The sequence below is a fragment of the Triturus cristatus genome, chromosome 2_2 (genome assembly GCF_964204655.1).
Source record: "Triturus cristatus chromosome 2_2, aTriCri1.1, whole genome shotgun sequence".
Classification (NCBI taxonomy): Eukaryota; Metazoa; Chordata; class Amphibia; order Caudata; family Salamandridae; genus Triturus; species Triturus cristatus.
This window is the reverse complement of record NC_140582.1, coordinates 512,023,772-512,045,961: the sequence shown is the minus strand read 5'-3', so window position 1 is coordinate 512,045,961 and position 22,190 is coordinate 512,023,772. Positions and strand designations below refer to the sequence as shown.

General features: G+C 40.4%; 1 long non-coding RNA gene across 1 annotated transcript in view; it reads right to left on the bottom strand.

Moving 5' to 3' along the window:
• LOC146862441 (uncharacterized) overlaps positions 1 to 20,332 on the bottom strand; it is a 390,897-nt gene extending 370,565 nt beyond the window's left edge. The window contains exon 1 of the long non-coding RNA XR_014978448.1: positions 19,994 to 20,332. This is a non-coding gene — a long non-coding RNA (uncharacterized LOC146862441). The remainder of the gene's footprint in view (positions 1 to 19,993) is intronic.
• Between the last annotated feature and the right edge of the window lie 1,858 nt (positions 20,333 to 22,190).

The following is a 22,190-nucleotide window of genomic DNA, read 5'->3' as shown; positions in this document are numbered from 1 at the left end:
AAGAAGGTGTTTTTCCTAAAAAATCTCTTTTTGATGCTATTTTGAAGGCTCCTGACCCTGATTGTAAGGACAAACTCCTCTCATTTTCAGGACTATGCGAATATTACAGCAAGTTCATAAAGGATTTTGCTACAAAAATGGAACCGCTTAGAGAACTTTCTAGGAAAAATTTAGAATTTGTTTGGGGGAAAAAACAACAGGATGCCTTCGATAACATAAAAGCTGAAATGATTGGTGCTCCAACACTTAAGCCATTTTGCATGAACAAATTGTGTGAACTCACAGTTGATGCAAGCCTTTATGGTTTAGGGTGTGTGTTGTCTCAACGTGCTGGGAAGGAGGAGTGGAATGTAGCATTTGCTTCCCGCACTCTTAGTACTACTGAGAGGCGGTATGCGGTCATTGAAAGGGAGTTGTTAGCATGTGTCTGGGGAGTAGAGCATTTTAGGAATTATATTTGGGGTGATAGGTTTGTTTTGAGGACAGATCACAAACCCTTAGTTTCTATTTTGTTTCCTGGAGGAGGTTTAAGTGCTATGGCTCGCATTGCCAGACTAATGTCACGTCTGCAGGAGAACAGTTTTGATCTTGAATATGTCCCAGGAAAAATTATTGTGACTGCAGATTGTCTATCAAGACTTCCATGTGTCACTGGGGATGAGAATGTAGATGATGAAGTGGTTGCTGACATCACTGAAATAACTTCTGGAAGATTTGGCTTTCTTTCTGAAGAAATGTGGAAGAGGGCTATGGATGAGGATGTTCTCTTGCGTAGAATTATTGACTACACTAGGATGGGGTGGCCATCCAAAAATGACATTCCAGCTGATATTGTTCCTTTCTGGAAAGTTTCAGGAGAACTCGTCATAGAAGATGATATGATATTCAGACAAGGAAAATGTATTCCTCCTTCATCACTTCGTAACCACATTTTATCTGTGAGCCATGAGAGCCATTTAGGTATGTCATCTATGAAAAGATTGATTAGGTCTGTGTTCTGGTGGCCTGGTTTGGATAGGTTTGTAGATAAAGTTGTGAGGGAATGTCCAGAATGTGTCAGTAGTGACAAGATGTGTAAGTGTGATCCCGCTCCTTTGATTCCTGTACGATGGCCAGATCATCCCTGGCAAAAACTAGGTCTGGATATTGCTGGTCCTTTCAATTTCTTACCACAAGACTGTAGGTTCGCTTTAGTATTGATTGATTATCATTCTAAGTGGCCGAAGGTCAAACTTGTGCCTCGCCCTACTGCTGAAAGTGTAATTTTGTTTCTGAAAGAAGTTTTTGCCCGAGAAGGTTACCCAGAAATTCTTATTTCTGACAATGGTGTGCAGTTCAAGTCTTTGGAGATGTTAGAATTTCTTAAGTTTTACAATATCAAACATTTGACTACAGCATTGTATGAACCTCAGGGTAATGGACCGGTGGAGAGATACAACAGGGTCCTTAAACAAGATATCATGTGGACACGTAATTTTGGTGCTCACTGGAAGGATAAGTTAAGAGAAAAAGTCTGGTTGTACCGCATAACTCCTCATGCCACAACGGAGATTTCACCTTTCTGCCTATAAGGGGTAGGGATCCTATTTCCAAATTGTGCCCATGGTGGTTCAAAAAGACTATGAAAAATTGCAACTCTGATGTCCCTCTGGATGAGGTATCTAAAAGAGTAGAAATTAAGCAACATAAGAGTAAGTGCAACTATGATCTCCGTATGAAAGTCAAAGAACCTTCTTTTACCGTAGGTGAATGGGTCAGAGTGCGGAAGCCTGGATTGGTGCATAAGGGTGAATCCAAATTTGGTAGACCAATTAAAATTGTTAAAGTAAATTACAATAGTGTTGTCACACAGGATGGTAAAATATGGAATGTCAGACGTGTTACCAAATGTATTGATACCATTTGTAATTCTCCTTAGGGGAGGAATGTGTTGTATTGTTATTGCTGTATATTTCCCTGTATCTTTCCCTTTAATTTTCTTGTGAGTTTTTGATTGTGGCACATGCCACTTTGTGAATGCATTCTATTTTGGACTGTTATGCTTTACTGTTCTCCTGGTCATTCTGCCTGGAGATCTTCGTGTAGAAGTACTGTGCCTTACTTGATTAAATCCTCTTTAATAATTATACTGCCTGGATCTTGTATTGCCACCCAATTTTTCAACTATTTGTTATAATGAATCTCAGATACTATCTAAAGTTAAAGATCTTCTGACCTCTTGGTCTCCAAAATTTATCTCCTGGTGGGGAAGATTACAAACGCTTAAGATGATGATAACTCCAATTATTAATGTTTTATCCTTCATGCTGCCTCTAAAGCTTTCTTCATCCTTTTTTCATGACGTTGATGTCCTTACATCATAGTTTTTGTGGAGTGATAAGCGTTCTAGAATCGCATATAAACATCTTAGAAAGCCCTATGTGCTGGGGGGATGTAATCTTCCAGACTGGAACTTATATCGAATTGCTTTCTTGGTGTCTCAGGGTACTCTTTGGTTTTTATCGGATTCCCAGCATACCCACCCCCCGTGTTTTTATATTGAGCAAGAGATGTGATCCCCGCGCTCCACTCCTGCTTTCCTAACGGCTTCTAAGTTGGTTCTTCCGTATTCAGGTTGTATTATTTCAGACACAATTTCTGCACTAAAATATATAGGCAGAAGGGTATCCAAACCCATTCATAAATCGAGATGGTCTTCCTTATGGTATAATCCTAAAATTGTTATTGACATTGATCCCGGTATGATATCTTCCTGGGCTTCTAAAGGTATTACGTTGGTTAAAGATCTCTATGATGACAGTTATGATCCCCTTCCCTTTTCTTCTTTGGCTAGAGAATATCACCTTAATAATATGGATTTTTATTATTTTCTAAAATTAAAGGTTAGCCTTTCTAAACTACCCCTGTGCCCAGACTCGGCTACTATCTCACTTCTTTCCATGTGGTCTTGTTCTGGTCATATGGCTTCGAGAATTTATAAGTTTCTATCTGCCCCATTGAGTTCGCAGTCTACAATTACACAGGATAAATGTTCACATCATTTTGAAAGGGATACTTTTGAACATACTTTACAAGAGTCATGGTAGCTGATTGGGAAGCTTTCCCTATGGAATAAGATTTCTCCTTCTCTTATACAATCAACATTTTTTACACTGAATCTCCTGCATTGGACTCCTGCTCGCTTACACAAATTGAAGCTTAGGGATAACTATCTTTGTTGGAATTGCAAGTTGCTTTCAGGCACTCACCAGCATATGTTTTTCAAATGCTCGTTGTTGCAACCCTTTTGGGAGTTGGTTCAGAAACATCTATCATTAATATTTGATATGGCATTGGAGTTCTCATTACCCATAATTTTATTGGGACCATGGGCTGCATCAACCCCTTTACCCCTTGATGATGAGGATATGCAGTTATTAGATCTCTTTATATCAATTGCTGTTAAAGTAATATTATCAGAGTGGCAATCCTGTAATTCTTTATCCTATCACACCTAGTGGGCATGGGTATCATATCTTCATGGAGCTCATACTTTGGTAGAGGAGAAACACTATTCACCTTCCATTTCTAAGAGTGTCTGGAGTTCCTTGGATAACTATATGAATTTGGCTTCTCAAGGTTTGGTAGCCCAGTATCCTTTTATTTCTACTTCTTAATTTGTGTTTCTCACCGGAGCAGTGGTCCCCATCTATTGCTAGTCCTTTCTTTCTCTACTTATTGTTTCCTCTTTTCCCCATTCTTTACTATTTTCTATCTTTTCTCTGTTCTTTCTTTTCTCTTATTTTGTTGCTCTACTTACCTAAGCAATACAACTATGATTTTATATTTATAACACGTATCATATATAACGTATTGATATTTATTCAATTCTTGTCTATTGATGGACCACAATGCTATGTTGTATTGCATTCTACTATAATTGTATTCTCTCTTCTTTTAAAATAATAAAATATTAGATCACAAAAAGAACACTTTGGATTGGGAGATCAGTTTATAATAAAGTACGATTGTTATATGAACAACCTACTGCATCAGTTAACTGTGGGGGCTTCATTCCATTCCCAATCCGCAGAGGAACTCGCCATGGTTGCCCCTTGTCACCTCTTTTATTCTTACTGACTATTAAACCTTTGGCAGCCGCAATACGCCAGTCATCCTCTGTCGTTGGCATCCCTCTTCCGCTGGAAGAATCCAAACTTTATCTTTATGCAGACGACATTCTACTTACCATTACTGCTTTATCAAGATCACTCCCATCACTGCTTCAAATCATAGTGAATCTTTCCTCCTTTTCTGGATATAAAATTAATTGGGACAAGAGTGAAGCGCTACCTATATCTGATGGCACATCACAACACGTGATACAAGGTTACCCCTTCCATTGGCAATCTTCTCATTTAAAATATCTAGGTATTGTTGTGAAAAAGGGAACAGAAGCCATGGTCTCGGATACTATAAGTCCTCTACTTACCCAAATGCAACGTGATTTCGATAAATGGAAGATTTTTGGTTTATCTATGTGAGGTAGAGTCCAAGCAGTAAAAATGGTCACTCTCCCACGTTTTCTTTATACACTAGGAATGCTTCCTCTTCATATTCCGTTATCCACATTGCATCTCATAGACTCTAATATAAAATCTTTTATATGAGACTCCACCAAACCCTGTTTAGCCATAAACAAACTTATTGCCCATCACTCTAATGGTGGTCTGAGTCTTCCCTCGATTGAACACTATTCAATTGCATTGCAATTATCCCAACTTACATACATGCTCCAAGGTACCTCTAACACACCGCACTGGGTACATATTGAAAGATTCCTCTTGTCCACTGACTCGGGTCTTTCTGCCTTATATGGGTCAGGTACAACCCGTCTTGATCCCCGTAATCCTATGTTATCTGCAATGCGTAAAACTTGGCTAAGGTCACACCGTATCTTAGGCTTTAATCCACGTCTACATGTGAAAGCCCCAATAAGGAATAACTCTGGAATACGCATTAAAGAGAAAACTCTCTTCTGGCCTCAATGGAAATCGGCTGGTATTCTTACCTTAGATCAGATTCTTCATAATGGAGATCTCAAACCCTTTTCACAATTGGTGTAGGAGTTTAATCTTCCCCTACTACAAAAAGATAATTATTTACAGCTAAATAACTCTCTTCTTAAGGCTTTAGGCTCGAAATCCTGGATACTGGAAATTTCACCAATAACATTTTATCTCCACACTTGGAGGAGACATAAAGGGGTTATATGCGGTTTATATAAAACACTCACAACACAATTATTTTCTCATCCTTTATCTTGTGATCTTCGTTCTAAGTGGCAATCACGTCTGGGACTTTCCTATGAAAATGAACAATGGACAACTATATTGGAAAACTTAGATGAAGGTGCTCGTGAGGCTCGCTAAAAATTCTGTATATTTAAAATACTTCATGACTGGCACTGGTCCCCCGTGAAATTACACAAAGTAGGCCTATTATCGCATACTAATTGTTGGAGATGTAATGCCTCTGGTTGTGACATTGTCCTCATCATATGTAAATGTTCCATGGTTAAACATTACTGGTCATATATAGGTTGGGTTTTGCATAACACTGTTCCTTTACATCTACCACTCTCGCCAGCAACAATTTTGCTGCATGATTTACGAGATTCTCCTACCCTTTCCAAACTGCAATGTCGTAGAGTTCACACAGCACTGGCTACTGCTAAAATTTGTATATTAAGGCAATGGAAATCTCCATCTCCGCCATAATAGGAGAATTGGCTAACATCAATGATTCAAACTGCCTCACATGGGAGAGTCATATATCACATTCAAGATCAAACTGAATTGTTTTTGCAAGTATGGGATCCTTTCTTACATGTAGAAGATGTATCTGCTACTACCTTCACTTCTTAGGTTACTTTGACCATTTCACTGATATTGATACTTAAGTACTTATAGTTTATTGATCCATGCTCCTATTGAATTATAATCAGTTAGTCAATATTTACATATTATATTTATATCTATTGCTGGTGTGATCCTGTATTCTCTATAATGCAATACCTGCTAATATTTCAAATGAGCTCTTTAAAGAAATACGTAATTTATGTTTTACTAAATTAACAATCTATTATTTTCAAGATTTTAATGATTTGTTGACAATTTAATGGCTTAATGTCTTAATATTTCATATCCACTATTTAATATTTAATGGTGTCTGTATTACTTTTACTTGATATAATATGCTTTGTCCCTAACCTCTTTTTTCTGCTATTCTATGGATTCTGCTGTATTTGCTTTTATATTTATTACTGTATTCATTATTATTTCTATGCTACAACATATTGTAGAATATGCAATTTTATCATATATTTCTTATACTGTATTTATGAAATGCTAATAAAAAAATGATAACATAAAAATAAAAAGAAAGGCAAGAGCAACAACCAAAATACCCCACCATTAAACCAGGTAGTGAATCAGAGCACTACACTTTTCTGACCAGTATCTCTTTATGATTTTTCATATAAAGATTCCTTTTAGCTAAAGAGGAAAAAGGATTTTTCCTACATGTTTATACAAATGAAATATGATTAAGTGTCAGTGTCCTCTTATCGGGATCCTAACATCTATTTGGGGTCCAAATATTTACTTGAAGTCTAACATGTTTTAACATGTCTCAAAGTGGCCTCCCACTGTCTGTCTATCAGTTCCCGTCCCATGATTATGTGCCATTTATCTTTCAAGTCTTGGTAGCCATTAATCTGTCCCAACAGCACGGCATTGTACAGAGGGTGACCACCTTCCCACACCCATCATGTTCTAATAAGAGCCTCAGTGTCTCAGGGGGATGTGGCTCACTCTGATCCTGCCTCCGTCTCTGCTTGATTGCTTGTGTCACTGCATTATGTGTCAGGAAGTGCCCCGGGCAAATCCCATATTTATCATTCACCTCTTGAAATGAGAGCAGTAAGGTATTTTCAAAAATATACCCACCAATGTGACCAGTCCACTCTCTGACTAGTGTTTCGTGTTTTATATCATGGGGGAGAGTTATTTCATGGAAGTCTGGGAGTACCCACAGTGGCAGATTTGGGGGTATGGTATAGAAGTTGTCCCAGGGGCACATATCTATACCAAGAGCATTTATCCAACCTCGCCAATTTGTTTATGGAGGCATTCTAGGCTCGAGATCACATTAGCCAGTCCAGCAGTAGATGGTCCTAGAGCCCCTGTGCTATGCTTGTCTTCTCTGGACTGGGAGTTACTGATAGCCATTTCAATGGGCAATACAGTTGATCAGCCGTGTAGTATATCTCATAATTAGGAGCTCCTAGTCCTCCCTTGTCGAGTAGGTTATAAAACTTAAGCAGTGCTACACTCTTTCTACCAGTCCCCTATGTCATGTCTGTGAGTACACTATCCAGTCCCCTTAGAAAGCCTTGGGGAGCCTCACTAGAAGAGTTGAAATGTGGTACAGCAACCTCGGTAACACCAACATTCAGAGATTTCCCCCTTACCCATTGGGGAGAGTGGAAGGGTCTGCCACAATTGCACCAAATGCTTAGTGCTGGTCACCACCTTGATCAAATTCACCTGTATTAGATTGTTATCAGTGTGGTATACATTGACTATCAGTATTTGAACCTGTCATATCTCCATTCCAGATATCTCCATTTCAGTCTTACGTCTGTCATCACCTCTGACTCAGTGTCATTCAGGTTCCTTAGTGGGAAAAAGCCTTTGTTGGTCTTATTGAGCCTCAACTATGATACGTCCCCAAACTCATCAGCATAGCCACCATAGGGGTAAGGGTCTGCTGTGCATTGCTCAGGTAGAGAAATGCACCATCTGCCCACAGGGAGATGATGCCCCAAGTTCCATTATTCAGTATTCTCCATACTGGGTCCATGAGTCTAAGCAGGGCCATGAGTTGTTCCATGGCCAGTGCGAATATTAAGTGTGAGAGTGGGCACCCCTGCCTAGTGTCCTGGCCCATAAAGCTTGAGTCAGAAATGCCTCTACATGTTTAAACCCTGGCAGTTGGAGCTGAGTTTATAAATCCCATCTAATTTCCTGCCAAATCCCATTCTTTCCAGCACTGCCATCAGGTACGTCCACCCCACAGTGTCAAATGCTTTCTCAATGTCTAGAAACATCGCCACTGGAGGTGTACCATCCTCCGGCGTCCGCTCCATTAGGGAAAACAGCTGCCTGAGGTTGATGGATGTATTCCTCCTGGTATATACCCATTTTGGTCTAGGTGTACCACTGTGTCAATTATTGGGGTCAACCTGTTGGCTATCACGGTCCCATGTATCTTGCAGTCAGTGCTGCGTAATGAAAGGGACCAGTTGGAACGCATTTTCATGGGATCACAATCCGGTTTAGGGAGGACAACTATCCATGCCTCTCTCAGCATTCCTGTCACTTTAGCTTCCTTGTATAGCTGGAGAAGCTTCAAGGCCAGTTTCGGTCTGTAGGTTGCATAAAATCCCACAGGGAGCCCATCGGTGCCCAAGGATTTGTCACGTGCCATCTGATCTATTGCTGCACGTATCTCTGCTATTGTGAGTGGCTTGTCTAGGGTGGATCTCTGTCAGGCACCTAGGTATTAAATAGATAGTCTGTCCACATAGGAGCACAAGGTTGATCCTTCTACTGTGGATGTGGCCGTTTAGAGGGTGGCATAATAATCTACGAACACTACATTAATTGAAGCTTGTGTAGTGACTATCTGGCCTGGTGATGATGGTATGGCCCCTGTTGGGGTTCTAAGAGTGTCTGTGCGAAGAAACCATGCAAATAATCGACCTGCCCTGCCCGCCTCTGCGTGTTGATGAGCAACATATTCCCTGTAGTCTATCTGCCCCAGATGCTCCACCAGAGCTCTGCACTCCAGACGGGCTGCAATGAGATTATGTGTGTCCCCTGGTTCCACCACCAACCTCGCCTCTAATTCTCTTATTTGGCATTCAAATGGGTTGATCTCATTGGTCAACATGTGTTTTATGCTATATGAGGGCTTAATACACAGTCCATGAAGAACCACCTTAAATGCATTCCATTCAATGCCTCTACCAGTTGCTGTACGATTATTTTCAGTAAAATATTGATCGAATCTTTCCCCCCATAGTTTTCCTATATGATGTGTCTGACAAGGCTTGGGCATTAAGTCTCAATGTGGGTATACATTTGCGACTTCTGCCCCATCTCACTACCATTTGAAATGTGCTGTAGTTTGACAACGTCTGACCCAAGTTTTTAGTGTCTAGGACATTACAGGACATCGCCTCCTTGCACAGAAGCAAGTCAATTCTTGTGTGTAGGTGGTGTACAGGAAAGTATTAGGAATATTATAAACTATAGGGGTGCATGAATTGCCTAATGTCATGGAACTCTCTATCTATAATCCATGAACCAAAAAGGCAGAATGTCATAGGACTACTTGCAGCTTGCGATGGAGGTGGCAATCTATCTAGCAGAACATCATTTGCACAGCTAAAATATCCATTCCATCTGCATAGGACCCTAGGTTCTGCACAAATATGAGGGGAAGGCAGTCTAGGAATGGTGGTTGATTGCTATTAGGGGCGTAGATAGCTACCAGTGACAAAGGTTACCCGTCAAGTACCTCCACCACCACTGCATAGCACACCTCCCTGTCAACTACTTTACGATGTATCCCCAGTGGGACTGAGGGGGAAATCCAGATCATCAGCACTCTTGCGTATGCCAAGTAGGCAGTGCCCACCACTGGTCTGCTCCACCTACTCGACACTTTCTGAAGCTCTAAAGAGATCAAGTGCGTATCCTGCAAATGTGCAATGTATACCCTCCTACGCTTTAAATAGGTGTGGATCCTGTGGCATTTCAGGAGTGTAGCCATCCCGCCCACATTCCAGGTCATGACACTGTATCAATGGAATACCTCCTCTTGGGTGGTTGCCATTCATGTCTAGTACGTGTCTGTGTGCTCTCATTGCATATGCTAATCTGCACGGGTAGTTCTTTAAAATAAATTCATTTATACTGGTTTTGGTAAGAGACATCTCCATGTGAACCATAGCAAATGTATAGCTCCCAACTCCTTCCACCAGGTCTAGACTACACCAGTAGTTCGACTAATGCATCACCCAACCATCTGGTGCACTCAACTGGTCCATCTAGGTCTTGGGGGCAGATCAAATACCGATGGTGTGTGGTATTGTTTCCTCCCCTGTGGCCTAATCTGCCTCGCATCTCTAATGTCCCCCTGAAACTGTTGTAGGCATATATTACCCCATCCCCTCCTCCCCACAGTTGTATTATAGCAACAACATGTGCAGCATGTAAAGAATATCACAATACTGAATTGATATAATCTGATTGGATGCCAGTCCTGCCTGCAGCTCCAGTTTTATGACCCCCGCTATGGCTGATCCGGGGTGCCAAGAGGAGTGGTGGGAAGTGCAGTGTCTGCGTTACTGTGTAGTTTAACCTCCACACCACAATTGTTCTTTCCTTGGCTGCCTGCTCTTTTGAGGGTTTACCCCTCATGGTCCTGTTGGGTCTGGTCCTTGCTTTCTGCCTGTGCCAACCACTCTTATGGGCAGTACTGCTGTTCAACATCACACATCTCGTAGACTCCAGCCACTTGCATACCTCCGATGGTGATGTGTAGAAGACAACCATCTCTGAGTGTAATACCCCGGCTTGAACTGGAAACATGAGAGTGTTTAATGCCCATTTGTTGTAACTTCCATTTTATGTTAAGGATGGATCCACAAGGCTTCTGGACTACCATGGTATAGTCCGGGAATATGCTCACCTTCCCATTGTCCAGCTGCCATGGGTCCCTACTCCTTGAGACCTGAAAGATGTGGTCCTTATCTAGATAACTGAACAGCTTAGCCACCAATGGTCTAGAGGTGCTCCGGAAGGGTGGTATCCTGATGAGCACTTTGTGCACCTGTTCCACAGAGAAAAAGTGTGACTTCTTCCCCTCTAGTACCATATTTGCCAGCCAGTCTTTGAGGAACAGCTACATGCTACTAGGGCCTTCCACCCCCTCCGGCAGGCCAGTGATGCACACATTGTTTTATCTTGGGTGGCGTCTGGAGATACAGCTACAGGAAAGTTACAGCTTTCTGCTGATCTTCTATTTGCATATGCATATTAGCCACAGTTGGGTGCATGGTTGCTAATGTCGATTCTAAAGAATCCACTCGGTTCGCAAGTGTTCTGTGATCTGCTCGCAAGAATCCCACCTCAGTGGTTAGGGTGTCGTGTTTAGGCTCTAGAGTCTTTTTGACATTCCTAATAACTTACAGGAGATCAGACATGATCTCCACACCTCATATTCAAGTGCTGTCATGTTGTGGTCTTTATGCACTGAGGCGCATACTAAGGAGTATCACTAAAAGAATAAAGAATCACTAGAATGAGCCTGAGCGTCATCATATACTTAAAGTAAACATCAGAGTATTGCCACACATTAAAGCAAACCCAGTCAAGATATCGTTCCTGGCACCCTTGTATTCAGAGAATGGTTACTGACAAACACAATGTTTGACAATTACCATAAGAGAGGTAGTGAACACTTGGACATTTTTCCTACTAGTGGTGAGTGATAAGTTTGGGAATGGCAAAGATAGAGGAAGTTTGTTTTTTGTAATTTCCTCTGTGATCAGAGAAGAAACACAAAATAAGCATAAGGTGCGTGATCAGATTTCCATATAGTTGGAATTTGACAACAGATGGACATGAGTAGTAATTTATTTAGCAGAAAGGGAACAAGCCCTTTGGAGCAGAAGGAACAGCAGAATATTGACATTAAACATGACCTCAGGTAATCCAAAAAATTAATTGATTGAATGCCCACTTAGAGGGGTTTTGTTGAAATGAGATTTAGTTATATGTCAAATAGGAGCAGAAGTATCTTGAAGTTTTTAAGCTTGGTTCTGGAAAACACAAGAGGCTTTTCCCTAAAATACCACTGACGGAAGGACAAGATCTACTGTATGTAGATTTCTCAGTGTGTAACTCGCAATGAGAGAGGAATTGAAAAAATGAGCTGAGTTTATTCCATGCGGGTGGGCTAGAAGAGACTGAAAACTTGCGACAGCTCTCTCAGGTGGTTATGGCAAGAAAGAGGAATGGTTTTTCGTGCACCTGTGTTGATTTGCATAAATTCAATGCTTGTGTTTGGGTGGATAGGCATCCTTTACCAAACATCAATGAATGGTGACATTGCTAAATGTTGCAGAGATTTTTTGACTACTTATCTTTGCTCTACTTTTCATCAGATCACATTGCATAAAGATTTAAGGCACCGGTTGTAATTTATAACACTGAGACCTTTTGTTTAAATGACATGACTTTTGGTTTGTCATATGCCTTAGTTGCTTTTCGAAAGGAAATACATGATTTATTTAATAACTTGCAAGGAGTGGCATATTTCCAGAATGATATCTTGGTATGTGGGAACAATGTTCCTTAACATGATTGTGTTTTGAAAGGAGTGCTTGATATCTTGTGGGATCACGATGTAACCATTAAGGAACAAAACTGAAAAATGTAAATGCATGGTCTGGATTCCTTTAGTCGCCACATATCTAAAGGGAATATGTTCAAATAAATGTTTGAAGAAAGCAGGGAAAAAAGTCTTGTGGAATATTATTTTAGGTCTGTGACATATTTGATAAATAAAACAAAGGTCATGCATGAGATAAGAACAATGTGCATTTTTGGGTGGTGTAGGGAAGGTGATCAGTCATTTGAGATAGTGAAAGGGGAATTGAAAATGCAGTGCTCATTACATTTTTCAATCACATGGACCCCACTGGTGAATATCAGAAACTAAATTGAGTTTGCATATGTATCATACACCCTGCATAGTGCTGAATTTATCTATTCTTCAGTTGAAAAGAAGATTCTGGTATGTTGGGAATCTCATTCATTTCTTTCCAAACCTTTAGGGGTGATGAGTCTGTAGTTAGGATTGATCACTCACCACAGGTGTGGTTGTTCAACACCTATTGATCAGAAAGAGCAGCAACTCTCTGATTCATCAAGTGTCAGTGGTTGGCTTAAGAGTGTAGCTACAAGTTGAAATAGCACCAAGATAAAACAAAACATATTGGTAGATTTTTAACAAGGTCACCAGTAGAGGAAAAGGAAAGGTGATTGAATGGTATCATTCATGAGGAAGATTAGTCATTGTTGAGCTTTTGGCAGTGTTGGATGAAGAACTGACAGAAGAACCAGGGATAAGCAGTGTGTCTGCAGATCTGCTGTTGGGGAAAGCCAGCAAATGACCTTGCACATCAGATGCAAGTTAGGAAATATCTCCTTGTTTCCCTGTAGCTGGCAAACCCTGTGTGGTAGGCGGGGTTTTGTGATGGTTGGGTAGAATGCTGGTGCAACTGGGGTTGACAACACAATGCCAGAGCTGGAACATCTGTCTGATTGATTGAACATCTGGCCCACAATGGACTGAGGATGATAAAACATATTTCAAGGGGTAGATTTTGGGGCCCATCTAGATAAATTGGTGGAATATTATATGAAGGAGTATGCACTGTGCACTGATAGTGACAAGTTGCTGAAGGGAAATAGAGGCTGTAAGGAGCCATCACATTATTATTTAAAACTGGTGTTGGGACTAGTGGTCTGTATATTTTAGCAGGTATTGGCAAGTATACAGTGGTAATTATGGATTTGCGTTCGAGGTGGTCTGCTTTGAGATTTATAGACACTGTGGTCACAAATACAGTAGTGAGAGTTTTTGAAGAACATATTTGGAAGAAGGGCTGACTTGCTAAAATCATCACTGACAATGAAGTGCACATCACTTTAATGGAACAGATGATTTTGCTGCGAAGACCTGGCACTCCCTGCCTCTACATCTTAGGCAATCACCTTCTCTGCCTAAATTGAGTAAGGACCTCAAAACCTTGATCTTTGACTGAATCACAGACCCCCTACCCCACTCAGCGCTTAGAGACCCTAACGGGTGCGTAGTCATGCTTTACAAGAATCCTGATTGATGATTTTAACTGAGGTGCAGATAAATCGTAAGAATGCTGTTAAATCATCCCAGAAGCAATGAAACAGTTGAACGTTTTAACAGCGTGATTACTGTTAACATTCAGCTATCATGAGTCACTAGGTTGAATGAACAGATGGCTTTGCAAAAGTCATTATGGGTATATCATACTCCAACACAGTCACCATTCATATTGTTGCTAGGTTGTATCAAGCCTAGATAAACAGGATGAAGTTGAATAAAGAGACTATTAAGCATAGAGCTGAAAAAGTAATCAAAAGTCAATTATTGTATGGAAGGGACTGGAAAGGGGATGTGATGTTGTTGGTAGGAGAAGAGTGCAAATGGCCTTGCCTACTTTTGTTTAGAAAGAAGTCTCTAACTTCCTAAAACCTTAATTTGTCGGAGAAGTGAGAAGAAATGTGGTGGTGTTCACTTAATGTGAGAAAGTAATGAATGTTCTTGATAATTTTAGATAATTTTAGTAAGGAAACGTTGAATTGTTAAGTAATGAAGATTTTGACGTTGAAGAAAAGAAGGACGTGTAGACTAAGTCCGACTCAGAGATGTGTTCTTGTCCTTTGAGCATCAAGAAAGTGCCTAGGTTATGGAAAGCACATTTATAAACTTTGGTTATCACCACTTTGTCCACTTAAAATTAAAGTGCGAGAAGTTGGAGGCAGACTTTTTAAGCCATTTATTTTGCTAGCGGGACATAATACAACCAATAGCACCCCCTCACCATGTAAAAAACAGATCACCATCCCCAAATGGCACTTGCTGAGAGATCTGATCAGATTCAAAATCAAGTATTCCTCTTGTTACCCACTGATCAATCATATGGCAAAGGAAGTGGTGCTTGCTTTCTCCACATCACTGGCATGGATCCGATGTCTGTGCCCTGTTCACTTAACAGCAGTCTGGCTGGCGAGGAGAACTTGCACAGGACCCTTCCAGCGTGGCTCAAGGCTGGACTTTCTCTGAAACTGTTGGGTGAAGACACAGTCTCTAGGCCTCAGCTTGTGACTTAGACCCTAAATACTAGGAGGGAGACTGTCCTTCACCTGTGTGTGGATCAAACCAAATCTTTAGTCAATTAGTCACAGTAATCAACAAGCAAAGTATATTCAATGTCAATATTTTTGGGGGGATTTTGGTACACACTATACATTTGCTGGCCTCCCCATAACCACCTCAAATGGTTGCAAGACCTCGAAGGGCAGATCTGGGTGTGCAAAATGACCTGTTGAAATAGGGTACCTTTTCCTTTGTTATGAGTAGTGCATATCATGCATCTCTTGTCATAGAACTCTGCCACCATGTGAATCAAATCAGTGAACCATACATGTCCTGACGTGGCCACTATTCCTTTAGCACTGATGTTGGCTGGATTGTGGGCCATAGTAGCAATAGCATTCACATAACACTTTGTAAGCAATCAACTTTTCTTTTCTGACAGATCTATCCAACATCCTGTCGCACCCTGACACCCATATCTTTTCCACTGTTCCCTCTCTTTCTCCGTAGCTTCTTCCTGTCTTTCCCTAACACAATCTAGAGTCTGATTAAACATAGGCACTTCTGGTATCCATCTAGCTGTCCCTACAACATGCATTAGACTATACTCTGATTAGGCTCTTCGTTTAGCTGTTTCATTGGCAAAAGCAGTTCCCTGTATTATCTCATCTAATTCTCTTGTAAGCAAAACATTTAACAATAGGTTGCAAGACCTCGAAGGGCAGATCTGGGTGTGCAAAATGACCTGTTGAAATAGGGTACCTTTTCCTTTGTTATGAGTAGTGCATATCATGCATCTCTTGTCATAGAACTCTGCCACCATGTGAATCAAATCAGTGAACCATACATGTCCTGACGTGGCCACTATTCCTTTAGCACTGATGTTGGCTGGATTGTGGGCCATAGTAGCAATAGCATTCACATAACACTTTGTAAGCAATCAACTTTTCTTTTCTGACAGATCTATCCAACATCCTGTCGCACCCTGACACCCATATCTTTTCCACTGTTCCCTCTCTTTCTCCGTAGCTTCTTCCTGTCTTTCCCTAACACAATCTAGAGTCTGATTAAACATAGGCACTTCTGGTATCCATCTAGCTGTCCCTACAACATGCATTAGACTATACTCTGATTAGGCTCTTCGTTTAGCTGTTTCATTGGCAAAAGCAGTTCCCTGTATTATCTCATCTAATTCTCTTGTAAGCAAAACATTTAACAATAGCAACCCTTTTAGGTAACATCAAGGCATCCAATAAATTTACTATTCATTCACCATACTGTATTTTAAAACCATGCAAAGTCAAAAAGGCCCTTTTTCCCAGTGTCATCCGAATGAGTGGGCCACCCCCAAGTCATATTGTCTATTTATATAGATATTTACAATCAAATCTTTACTTAATTTACAGGCTCTAGTCAGAACTGTCAGCTTCACAGATTGTGCTGACATTTGTTTTACTTTACATAACTGAACCACAGATTTCAAGGTAGTAACTGCATAGGCCGCTGTACTAGTGTCACAAGATGGTTTGTAACATGAACCACGAACAGTTCCCCTTGGGGGGTCAAATATAGGGGTATCTGTCAAGTCTACCCGTCTCTTTAGTCTCCTCAGTATTAAATATGCAATCATGCTTCTCATCTTGTTGGGGCTCAGAGAGGGATAGTACAGTGGCTGGATTCAAAATGTTACAGCATTTCAGAGTGATGTTTGGAGCAAAAAGTGTCAACTCATACCCAGTTAATATCGCACTGGTCAGGTGCTGCGTCTGAGTTTAAGTCCACTGCATATGGTACTATAATTGCCAAACTTGTGACCCAAAACATACATTTCAGATTGCAATTTGGCAAACCTCTCGCTACCGGGTCCAATGTGGAGGATAAATACGCGCATGGCCTATTCCTTACCCCATAGGACTGTGCCAAGCTGCAACCATTTTTTTCATGCACAAATTTGTTATCATCAGGTTTTACCAAAATCTGGAGCATTACATAAAGCATTTTTCAATTGCAAAAAGACAGCTTCACAATGACTATTTTGACCATTAAAGCTCCTTCATAAACGCAGGCAAGTAATCAAATATATATTGTAGTTACTAATGAGAGCTCAGGATTGTATATATATATATATATATATATATATATATATATATATATATATATTTTAAAGGAGTTATTCATTAGTCTGATATCAATCAGGTCACAGAATTGCTAATAGCAAAATTAATTAAGTGCAAAAAATAGCATCATTTGAACACAGCAGGTCCCATAAGGAAAGAAACATCCTATAAGGCACAAATGATGTCAGTCATAACTTATGAATTCAAAAATAAAGCCAGAGTGAGATTAGCACACAACTACATCAATTATTAATATTTGCAGAATCTCTCATAGAGAGAAATTAAGCATACATCAAATAAGCCTTGACAAAACCACTTAGTCGATACATAAAGGTTGGTGTTTTCAATAAAAAATCAAAATATAACACACAACCTACATCTAATATGTCCTCATCCCAGCTAAATCTACTCCCTCTAATCAGCTTTGTGTGAATCTGTTCTGCTCCCTTCTGTTCTGCATGCAAGTATTAATCTGAAAAGTCTGCTTGCACCACTTCTGCTTGTACTCCTTGTGAATGAATTACCCCTTCCTCTCGCCACCGTTGTTTGTCCCTATAAATTAAGGCATTCATCCTTCCAATGACGCTTCCTGTAAGCAAAAGGCACACTTATTTTGGCCTAATCCTGCAATACATTGCTGCGCCAGATCCGATAAGGTTCGACCGGCCCCCAGCCGCGGTCGGTAGTAGGAGTAACTGCAGGGCGGTGACGTGGGGAGGGAGAGGGGCAGGGTGGGGGGTAGTAAACTATGGATTACGGAGGTTTACAGGTAAGTTAACATATAAATTAATAAAACGAATTTCGTTGCATACACTGCATCGCATTTGGGGATGCAGTGTACGCAACAAAATTTGTTTTATTAATTTATATGTTAACATACCTGTAAACCTCCGTAATACATAGTTTACTACCCCCCACCCTGCCCCTCCCCCTCCCCACGTCACCGCCCTGCAGTTACTCCTACTACCGACCGCGGCTGCCAGCCCCTGTTCCATTGTCCTCCTCTTCTCATATTTCCCATCAATTTCTGTTGCAATAACACTTTATCAACATTTTCTTTGTTGAATTTTAAACAACTCTCATAATAAGAATGGGTCTAATGAGAGTAACCCTGTGCAACATGGTCTGTAAAATTAACTGTGTTTTATAGTGCTTAGCTTCTAGGTACTATAATACTGTTTGGGGTCAGAACTCTGGCCCAGCAGGTTGTAGAGACGTTCTAATTTTCACTATTAATCCTAATCGTATGTGTTATATAATTCTCTTGGATGTATCAACATACTTTTCTTTTATAAAAAGTAAAGCACTGACTGGATTTTTACCAGCTGGTAGTACACTTTGCACTGTATTCTGAATGTCTAACTCCACCTCACCTCTTTGAGTAAGCCTTGGAGTGCTCCGTCTTTCTACCATAAGAAAGTCAAATGCTAGAGAGGAGTACTTGGTTATCCAATTTTGGGTCCACTAGTACTGCGGCCCCAGTACACCAGTGGGAAAAACTCCTGTTGATTTAATTGGAGCATAATGCCCCCTGAGTGCCCTGGTCCCCAGAAAGCCGGGTCTAACAGGCTGTGAACCTGGGGAGGAATGTCCCTTCACTGAAACAGAGTGCACATATCCCTGTATATAGGCACAATGTTTGGCGCATGCTGGGCAAGGGGTGAGTCAGGCAGTTGACCAGCTAGACCTTAATAGCATTGTCATCTAGGCAAGAGCAGTAATAATTCCCACCTCATGTCTAAAACTCCCCTATTACAAATATATTACTAAAACAAAGCCTACTGTAGTAGTGCACTGTCATTGCAGATAGCATATTTTCCATTGAAAATGCCACAACACGTTCCCACTGACGTGTAGTCTTACTGATAAAAATACACAGTGCACAAACAATGTTTGGAAATCTGGTTTCAGGAACAACACCTAACATTTGCACATCACCAAGCAAACACATCTAAATTGTTTTGATCCTATAAAAATATTTTTTCCTCACCACAAAATTACAAAAATGTGTCTTCATATTTAGTGAAATATATTTGAAATGTTTGAACCGTTCACTTATTAGCTATTTCAGTGCTGTGTTTGAGAAAAAGAGACTCTGCATCTTACAGCCTTTCATTTCACATGCCTTGCAGAGTGTGATTGTCATTCAGTTCACTTTACAAAATCCTTCATTCACATAAAACAAACTGACTTTTGACCTCTGTCTCTGAAAGCTGAGCAAATGCCACAAGATAACAATATTTAAAAGCATCTTTACCACTGATTCAGTTTGCTGAGTAGGCAGAACACCTGTTGGCAGCTCGCTGTGGTAATCCCTAAAATAGCTAATTCTTATTAAATCTTGCTGACATTGCCAGTAGACTTTTTCCGAGCCCTGCTAATGTGGTGCATGTTTTTCCCATTTTTGAAAGCTTTGCCACATTGCCTGTCTCACTTTCTGTTTTTTTTTAATCTACTTTTTTTTCCTAAAACAACACTCTGTTGTAGATACTGTATATATATTTTTTTTAAATCTAAGGAGCCATCAAGCAGCCATCTCAAATCTTCATTCTCCTTTGGATATTTTATAACAAAAAATCTATTCCAAACATTCACCCCAAATTCACATTTCACCTACGACCTCCAATTGGGTTGGGGAGTGGAGCAACGTGTCCAAATATGGACTTCCAAAACAACAATAACAATGAGAAATGCATTTCCTTAGTTTATTTATTGTCCTCTAAAATTGTAGACCCCCAATAAATGAGAAAACTAATAATCTCAATCTCCAATCTCCCAAAATGATGTGTCTCTTCAATTCAATCAATTGCGCAAGCATGCATTCAGAACAACCTTACCAAGTTAATGTGGGGGCGTCCGTCTCTCTGCACTTTGGACAAATGTGTCAGTCTGCAGTCAACCCGTTCGGGATCTCTGCCGGGGAAATACTGTTGCTGAGGGATGCTGGTTTGAAACGTCAGATGGCAACTGTGAGAAACTTGTCTCTTGCTTGCAGGGGCCCTACCTTAATCAGTCTCAGTTCAGTCCCCTCAGCCACAGACTCAAGAGCAGATGTCCCACGTAGAGGGCCCACCAGAGTCGCCATTTGTGGAAAACGCATTTATATGCTTTGGTTATCACCACTTTGTCCACTTACAATTGAAGTGCGAGATGTAGGAGGCAGACTTTTTAAGCCATTTATTACACTAACCGAAACAATATACAACTCACACTCAGATTGCGAGAGTAGACTGGACACAATCAATACTCACTTTGTGATATTTATACAAAACTCAAAAAAGAGCTTACATGACTTCAAACAAAATTGCTTAGCAGTGGAAATTCCTCATATCAGCTTGAGGCCAGTTCAAAGAGTTGCATTTTTTATAAGATAAGGGTTGAGTATCAGTGTAAAGACCTTCTAGTTGTGTGGTTTATTAGCTTCATATCCTTAACAGATAAGTACGTTAGAGTACAACAGTCATCTTCCAGCAAGTCAGGAGAGCTGCATAAAGTGAACAAAGTCTATCTGTCTAAAACAAAGGTAGGAGCAAAAAAAGAAAAATGTTTTCTTGTGAAGGGGAGTTATTTTGAGTTGAACAACATTTCTGGGCCTATCCTATGAAATTAATGTGCTTTTAGGTCACTCTATAATCCATGTCCTAAAACCAATATTTTACAAGGTATTTGGAATTGTTTGTAAAATAATACTGCTCTGTTTTCTTTATTTTTCACTTCTTAGGTCTCAACGGCGGGGGGGATGCTTGGTTTTATTGTTCACGGCAGTTGCTATTGTGAATGTTGCTGATAATCATTTTAACGAGATCTTTAATGATGCAGTTTTCAAAGGATATACCATCTATAGGCAGTTGTTGTCTGTTTTTTGTCAATGAGGGAAAAAGTCTCAGATTGAGGACTGAGAAGGTATCAATGTTTGGTGACAGTTAAATCTGAAGATTGATACCAGCTGACCCTGGTCACCATGCTAATTAAAGAATGGTTCTACCGACTAGCCAGATTAGTAAAATATTCTCCAGATTATCATTTATCAAGCAGAGTGCAGACACTTGGTCCATCTTTAGGGCGTAACCTGGTCACTGTGGGAGAAATGGATGGCATTATAGTAAGGTTATATTTATGTAACACTCATATCCAAACTGATTTACTTAGAACTTAATTATCTGGAATTATTTATCACAGCCTGAATTAAAACTCATGGCATTGACCTCAGCAGTATGTAGTTCTGAGATGACCATGCTGGTATGTCAGACTCTGATCTGGTAGTCACACTTTATTATAACCAATAATTGCTAACATCACTGAGGGTTATTAATTTATTCATGCAGGGTTTCAACAAAATTGAAAAAAGTATGTGAAAACGGGTTACAAGAGTACATGCCCATCCTGGCCTTTAAAATATATGAGACTCATCCACTCTGCACTGAAAATTGCAGGGGACATGACGCTTTAAGATTTGACTACAGGCCCAGAAAGGACTCTAGTTCAACTTCAAATACACAAAGTTGATTTAATATGCTTGCTATGCTCCTGCACGTCATTGCACTCTTTTGCAGCTGTTTTACCAGATTTTGAGACCTCAAAATAAAAACAATGTGGTCCAAAATAGTGAAATTTGTGGTATTTTTGCAGCAGGCACTAAACGTGCCTCTCACAAAAATTCTATAATCCAGATGTAGAACCAGCAAACCCGAAATGTACAGCATGACAGTGCTGGGAAGACAAATTTTTGGTGCCAGACAGTGTGCAGCTTTCATTTTAAAACTGTTCTTTCTCTCACCACCCTGCTGTTATGCTTCTTCGCAACAACCACATTGAGCTCCAGGGAGCTGTTGCTTTAATCCCCTCTGATTTCCTTCCAACTGAAATTAAGGTGGGAGGAGGGCAGAGGGGCCAAGGTAACAGCTGTCCTCCAGAATTAGATATTTCACAATACTAATTGTGCGTGATTGTGTTACAGGGAGAGGGGGGGTGAGAAGGACTAGTAGACCAAGGACAAGGTGGAGGGGCAGGAGGCTGGGGAGGGAGTTGTTGGGA